Source organism: Triturus cristatus, chromosome 5_2 (assembly GCF_964204655.1).
Source record: "Triturus cristatus chromosome 5_2, aTriCri1.1, whole genome shotgun sequence".
NCBI classification, from domain to species: domain Eukaryota; kingdom Metazoa; phylum Chordata; class Amphibia; order Caudata; family Salamandridae; genus Triturus; species Triturus cristatus.
Genome location: NC_140588.1, coordinates 856,642,656 through 856,650,987, shown reverse-complemented (window position 1 = coordinate 856,650,987; position 8,332 = coordinate 856,642,656).

The window sequence follows — 8,332 nt, the reverse complement described above, 5'->3', positions numbered from 1 at the left end:
TTATGCAAAAAAAGAGCAGATAACTCTGGGTAGTTCCCAAGTTTAGGTAGAGAGCAGCTCCTGTATAGAGCACCCTACTACACCTGTGACACACTGAATTAGCTAACCTCAAATGTCTGATTTTCTATCAAAGTTTTTAAGCATAGGATTACCCACAGTGCCATCCATGCTGAAAAGAAAGGGACAAAGTATTTTGACATTTCGACAGCAAGGTCTTTAAGCATAAGATCAGCACAGTGCTCTCCACACCGAGCTGCAAAATGACAAAAGCCTTTTCCCACTTCAGGCCCAGAATTACAGCTTTGGCTTGGTAGAAATATCATCTAAACCAACCTGGAATGAATGAAAGCAACCCCTGAAAAGTATTCTTCTTCAGTGAGGTTTAGCTTTGTCCATACACAGGGGAGCACCAAGTATAAGTAAAAAAAATGCCCTTTTAGGCATAGAGTGCAGCATAAAATATGTAAAATAGGAGCATGCCCGAAGCAGCCCTGCACCAAACTTCAGATGGAGTATTCTGTATGGAGATTTCGTCCAGACGAAATGTAACTCTAGCCCGGAGGATGACTACGTGGATGTCCATGAACAAATTAAATCTAAGTTCAAATCCAGAGGTTACTCCTATAAACATCTGGACATTTCAAGTAAAAAAGCAGATTTGATGAGTAGGGAAAGAATCCTGTTTGAACCACCTAAAATGACAGACTCTAGTCAAAGGGAAATCTGTTTCATCACCAACTCTCAAGAAGCGAGAGATCTGCATATGATTCTGAATAAAAGATGGAATATTTTGAACAGGATTAGGTCTTAAAAGGTAACATAAACAGATGCCCAACAATCACCCAGTAGCAGCTCGTGGAGGGAGTGCCGAGATGCGGTGGGGTGGCGCGGGAGGGCAGGGTGGGGGGTAGTAAACTCCAACTCACGGCCGACAGGAGTAATGTAAGTAAATAAATAAATAAAACAAATTTAATTGTGCGCTATTTATTTACTTACATTACTGTGGTCGGCCATGAGCAGGAATATACTACCCCCTATTCTGCCTCTCCCCGACCCGCCTTCCCACCTGGCGGCACTCCCTCCACGAGCCACTACTGCAATCGCCTATCAAAGAAACATCTCTGTTAAAGACATGTTAGTGCACAGCAACCCAAGGAGGGTACGTGGTTATCACAGCCCAAGGGTTTTAAAATTTACAGCCACTGTAAACACAGTGACAATGTGAAAAAATGTAACACTCCAGAACACAAAAAAAACATAGAAAACCACGGAATGTATACCCTGTAGCACTGACTATGTAGTATACACCATTATTTGCCCAAGCAGAAAATGGTATAGGATCTACCATTTTCCCAGTAAAGAAACGCATTCTCAAACACTGGCGAGAGATTGCGAATAGAGGCATGATATACAGTACAGCGAAACTGACAGGTCATACTTAAAAAGTTTGGAATCCCGTACGATATTAGATGCAGGCAGCATAATTCCTTTAGGAAGTAATATGGAGAAGAAAGTATCTGTACATCTATGAGTAATGAGTTTAGAAAGTCTGAGGCTTCAATTCTTGTTGATCTCAGAAGAGTTTTCAGTAACTTTAGTTGGATGTAATACATTGGTCATTTGAGGGTTTTCTTTGCTGATTTATGTCCTTAAATTTTTTATCAGGGTTTTCAGGTACATATATATGGTATGACTCTGCTGATATCCCTCACTCTATTCCACATCCAACAGCATGCCGTATTCAGACACATATCCTATTTTTAAATTAAAATCTATGTCAAATTAAAACAGTGCATATGAACAGGTTTCTTTATCTGGCGTAAGCGTTTTCATCATGAAGCAGCATGCGCCAACCCCTTAAACAGGAATTAAGCCAAAGCTAGGTAAATCTTATGGGGACGAATAATTTTCCTAAAGGGGATGCGAATCTTTTTAACCCTCCGTACCCTTCAAAATGAAAAAGAAATATTTAAGCAGAGGTGAAATCATTTTTCTAACTCTGACAGGGTTATTGAAACCTTTTTATTCTGCTACTTTAGGTTAATTGCAGTTCTATTTTACTTTTATGGGAAACAATCCAGCCCATTTCCTCTAACAAAGCGATTTATCAGCCATGTTGCAACACCGAGCTGCTCACAGTATGATTTAGCTCACCATTTTAGAATTGATTATCTGCCTATACGTGCAATGCAGTTCCTACACTTAATACTGTACTGCAGTGCAAAGCCAACCAGCACACTTCATTTCAACATATTAATACAATGAAGTATGTGTTGTTTCAGGCTTCCAAAATCATTCTTGAAGGCGAGATTCACTTTTTACAAACGCATAATGCAAATGCAAAGTGACTGGTTTTATTGCATAGATAAATACATCTATTCCTTCAAAGTATGTCCTGGTCTTACACCCCCCTGGTTTCAGTGGGGTGTCCGCTCACACCAGCTGGGTGGTGCTACTCCACCGACACTCAATACACGGCTACACGCAGAGCAGCCGACCAGCATTTCCAAGAGGAAAGTAGTGCATATGGATGAATGTATGAATACATATTGTGCATCATTTCGGCTCATTGTGCAGCGGTTTCCGGCTTACACCATTGAGTATGTACCACGAGCGGTATCAGTACAAGACTCAGCGAGCGGACATTGTCAGTGAGGGCCATCACTGAAATCAGTGTTGCTCAATGAAAGAGCATTACAGTCCAGCGTCCTGTGCAGGCCGCAGCAACGGCAGAGGTCATGACCTCCAACAAACCTTTATGCAGCAAAATAGCCGGTGTTCGAGCCATAGAGCGTATTCCATACAGAAATGCGACGTGCATGTGAAAATTGCTAATTCAGACAGCCATGAAAAACGTGCAATTAAAAAATGACTACATTAATCAGAATCGTCTTTGAAGTATTAGACTAGTGAGCATTTTACGTTGGGAGTCAGGATATATAGGTCAGGAAAATGCCTTGCAAACGTGATGAATGTCCAACAATGTGTAACTTTGGTCGTCCTTATGAGTTGCAGTAATCTCGTGGTCATACGTCATGTGATAATGCCACACCTAATATTGCCAACGCAGCCAGTAATACCAGGTTGCAGTATTCTTGAGGGACCGTAAGTTGATCGCTGCAATTCCATATGGAATGGGGCATAACATGCGGACATCTGTGCTACTGCACTGATTTCCAATGGGACAAATACTTCCCGGCCCTTTCAAGTCATAATAACACTGTAGAAAAAGTATATTTCCTTGATCAAAAACCGTTGCAAGTAACATTTTGTAGGATAAAATTTAGCAAAAAACGCCTATCACTTAGCAATTTTCCAGTGAAAAGGAAAAGCATGTGCTCACCTGCACAAAGTCACCATTGACATTCATAAACATTTTGTAATGCGTCTACAACACCTATCTGTACATTTAATGTGATGGGCGATGAGTTGCATGATAAATGGGCTAATGTGCTCTAAAGTGCCATGAACCCCAAAATACGTGCTCATAGAGTGTGTCATCTCACATGACAAACAATAACTTTAGTGAATATAGGGGGAGAGGAAGGATCTAAAATCATTACAGTGAACCAAATATGATTTGCAATTACAAAAGTATTTGAGTCTAGCTCAAACATGCACACATACGTCTTGGAAAGTAAGTGTTAATTGTGAACCACAGAACAATACCAACAATTTGCTCATGTACATTATGACATGGATAATTTAAGCATGCATATTGGAATTTTTATGACTAGCAGAAAGACTCATACATTACATCCAAATATAGTCGTAAACTATGAGTGACATACTATATGAGCGTGTCTGTGAATTAAGTCAACCGTATTTAAAATGAAAGCTCTTCCTCAGTTGATTACGCATGCAGTATGCATCTCTCAGAGGACTGGTTTGCAGTGCATTTAGCGAAACACAGTTCATTCAAGTGTGGCAACGTGGCTGTGCCGCAGTGCTAAATCGTAAAAGAGAGGTAAAGCGCACATAGACAGAATCAGTTGAGATGGCTTAGTCGTACTACAATTACTGCAATATTCAGATAAAATACCGAACATTATTCTGTGCAGTTCCACTGTCAAAAAATAGATGATCAGCTTGACACGGGGCCAAGCATGGAGCCGGTACAGTGTTGAATAGTAGAGATATGTCTCCACAAATTAAACACTCGCAGACATTTACAGCTCGTAATAGGATTTTAGAAGATTTACTAATTCATAAGGCTACAAAAAATCCCGGGTTTACCATGGGAAACCGATGGCAGATATAGATTTCCAGCAGAGTCTCAATCTGCAAACTTTACTCCTGCATTCCGTGGTGTACAAGGAATAAATGTGTAAGTCATACCAAAAGTGTTACTCTTTCAACTGCAGACGCACGAGTATGCATTTGTGCGGCATCATAATTAATAAAATATGTCCATCACAACATTTATCATACACCATTGATGGTCAAACATCAACACTCACAGAGTCACACCTGATGCCCTCACACACACTCACCCAGTATCAACCAACAGCACCACCAGCTTCCATGGGGATACAGGCTGTTTATTTGCTCCCTTACCAAACGCAAATATGTCCTTTGCACTAATCCTTGAAAGAATGTACAGGGCTTGGGGCAGACTCATGCAGTGCCTTAGGTGGTAGAAGAAACGACCGCCTATGCCAATTCTGCAAACAGGAGGAACCTGAAGCAATATAGGCCCTCAGAACAAGGAGGGTAGTGAGGGACAAGGGGAGAGATGGAACACTGAGGATAAAAGGGGGACTGTTTTCGAGTGAATAGCCTCATAAACTGAGAATAGGGTCTTGAAGGTGAACCTGTGCAGATCTACCAAGTGACAAGCGACTTAGACACATCAGGGGATAGGTAGAATACGCAGTGTGTTTGCCTACCTGAATTCCAAATGAAGATGAAGCAAAATAGGATTGCCTCAAGGATCGATTTGAGGCAGGCAAGGGCAAGCATCAACATACATTTCCCGACCATAATAGCAGCAAAAAAAGCATTGCAAATGACTTTGGAGAAAAAGGAAAAGCTCTCATTTAAGAGACAACCAGATGTTGTCCAGATTTGACTAGAGTTGGTGCTGAGCCAAAACCAGTGAGTGCCCAGCATGGGAACCATAAGGTTGGAGGTCCCTCAATAAATTTACCGGCTCATAATTATCAGGGTTTTGCATCACGTTTGCACCACTCCCCGGGATGAAAGGACGACACAAAACCTAAATGAGATTTACCAAGCCACACAAGTCTACCTTGTGTTGCCCTGTGTGGCTTGATAAATCTAGAGTAATGCAAGGAAGCGCAAATCGCTGCCTTGCGTTACTCTGCTGCAGGGGGTCATGCCATGGGTGGAGCGTTGCTCTTCCAGGCAATTACCCGTGCATTTTGACATATTCCTTGATGTGCCAGCACTGTTAGACCTGGAAACGCATCAGGATTGTACGCTTCCCTTTGTACACGTCCCTGTCAGAGGGGCAACAAGCAGAACTGTAATTATTTCTCCTCGTTGTTTCTCTTTCTAGGTATGCTGTATTGGGCAGCACATGTACAAAGAGGACAATGCCTCTGAGGATTGTATTTGTGCAGGAAGATGTCCCTACAATGCAGGAACCTTTGCATCATGGTGCAAAGGCGCCTTTGTTGGCACTAAGCAGCCGTTTGTGCGCCGCTGCAATCAGGGAACAGGAATGCACCATATATTGTTAAATACGGCACAGGCCAGCCCTCTCCGTTTCATACAGTGCAGTGCAGCAAGGTGGCTGGCTGCGTTCCGTGAAATGTTGATCAATATGGATTTTTCTCTTATCAGAGTTAATGTAAGACCCTTGTCTTTCATCTGATCAGTTGCCGCCACAAGACAATTTAGGAAATAAGGATGAGCCTTGTTGTCATCAATAACTCAGATGAGCGCTGTTTGTGTACCTGTTTCTGTACCTGATTAGTTACATACTAACAGAGCAGATGACTTCTGACCTAAAGACTAAAATGTGTGCTACTCGCTGAGGGTCCTTAGGGGACACCACAGAGTAGGGGTTTGAATGTGGATCTGAAAGGAGCAAGCCTCATTTCAGGAGACCAACACAAATGACCTAATGCGAGCAGCTACTGTTTGCAGTGATTGTGTTTTTTTTAATTCTGTTTTTTAACACCAAATGCATCCTTGCATCAAAATGGACGTGGGATGGATTTTGTGCTGGCTTTGCATTTGGTTAATTAACAGTCATTTCAAGTCATTTTTCAAATATTTTGTATAACTACGCAAAAGCAAATTACTCAAATTTCGCACTGAAGGACAGAGTCAATTTTGGATTTATGTACTATAAGGAGAGCTAAATAGGAGGCTAAGCATCACTACCATAGTCGGCTTACCATTACCTTTTGAGAACTTGCAATGGCGTTTGCACCTTGTTAGCTCCTTAGTATATAAAAGAGTTTGTGGATGCAAGCAATGGCTGTAATGGACCCTAACGCGAGCTAACCTCTCCAATGTGAATAAAATTAACAAGCCCACATTCACTTCATTAGTGACAGAGAATTGGGCATCGAGGTGGGTGATGAGATAAAAGCAGCTAAAATGGCTTCACAAGAAATGTTATTTCAACGCCTTGAAAGGTAAGGGCATCACAAATGGTACATAAAGACTCCATTGCCATGAATATTACCTATTCCCAGCTCCCAGTAGAGCCCAATAGAGCCAGGGCATTTGTTTTTTTTAAATTGGAAGCGACCCCTTGGGCAAGCGTCACTTCCAGGGGCCATATTTAAAAAAAAAGTATATTCTGCTCCCCCCTGGGGGCAGATCGATTTTGTTTAATTGGCAGAAAACCCCACTAGACACCAGGGAGTGTTTTAAATTTTAAAAGGAAGCGACCCCTTGGGCAAGGGTCACTTCCTTATGGGCCTAAATAATTTGTAAGACTTTTCTGCCCCCCCTGGGGACAGATCACCTATATTTTGTGGCGTTTCTGGCCCGGGGGGGGGGGGCAGAAAAGCCCACTAGAGCCAGAGATTTAAAAATAAATTAATTGGTTGCTTCCAGTGGACATATATTTATTTATGTATATTCTGCCCCCCCCCTCCCGTGGCAGATCAGCCCATTTGGGGAGTGACATAGCGTGTTATAATGTGAATTGTTTTTATTTCTTGTGAATTGTAATTGTAATGCTTTATTTCTCCCTTTTTGTTCTAGTTCAAGGGTTTTGCTCTTTAGACTGTTGCAGGTTGCGGTTTCGTTACAGGTGGTTCTGCTGTTTGTGTAGTTGCATGTGTTTGGGAAGAGACTTTTTTTGTACAATGTAAATGAGTTTCATTTTTCTGCATGAATGCGTTTTTTTGCAAATTGTGTAATAATACCAATATGTTTGGCTTCTGTTTTTTGAGTGTCTAAAACGTTTTGCATTTGTGCTTGATGTGTATTTTGTTGTATTTTGAGTAATTTTTTTTTTTTTCTAGTTGGATATCGTTGATTTTTGCTGTGTCTTTGCAGAGTAGGTGCTGGTGAGTGTAGCTGTCTCTTGTAACTGAATCGTATAGTTTTTGAGTATATAGATCATTGTAATAAAGGCACACATTTTTTTACTTACTTATTTTGCACTGTGTTGGTTGTTGACTTGTTTGTGCAGTCTCCTTTCTTAGTAAGGATAATGGCTAGCCGCAGGATTACTGTTCAGCAGGTTGTTGGTATGCTTTTTGATTCTTCCTCTGACCATGGTTCAGAGACTGACTCTGATTCTGAGGCAGAGGTGGGAGGGGAAGATTCAGGCAGTGAGTTTTCTCTCCACATGGCATCATCCGATGCTACTCTCAGTGCGTATGAAGCTACTCTTAGTGCGGATGAAGTGCCTGTGTTAGAGGAGGACATTGATGTGCCGATAGTGCGGCAAGAGGCATCTGGGTTGCAGCCTGGGGCTGCAAGGCTTCCCGTTGGTATAGTGTGGCAAGAGGTATCTGGGCTGCAGCCTGGGGCTGCAAGGCTTCCCGTTGAAAGTGCTGACCTCTGGGTTGCCCCAGGCATGGTGCAGCCAGCATTGCCAGACTTTACTGGTGTTCCAGGGTGTAGAGTGAATACTGAAAACTTTTTGCCAATACATTTTTTTCAGTTGTTTATGGACGATGTGTTTTTGGCAGAGATTGTTGAGCAGACTAATTTTTATGCCGAACAGTTTTTGAGGGACAACAGTGCCAGCCTTAAGCACCACTCTAGAGCTACCCGGTGGACTCCCACAAATCTGGAAGAGATGAAGAAGTTCTTGGGTTTAACTTTTTTGATGGGCTTGCTAATGAAGCCATCAATGTCTTCAAATTGGTCTACTAGTCCCTTGATGGCAACTGCT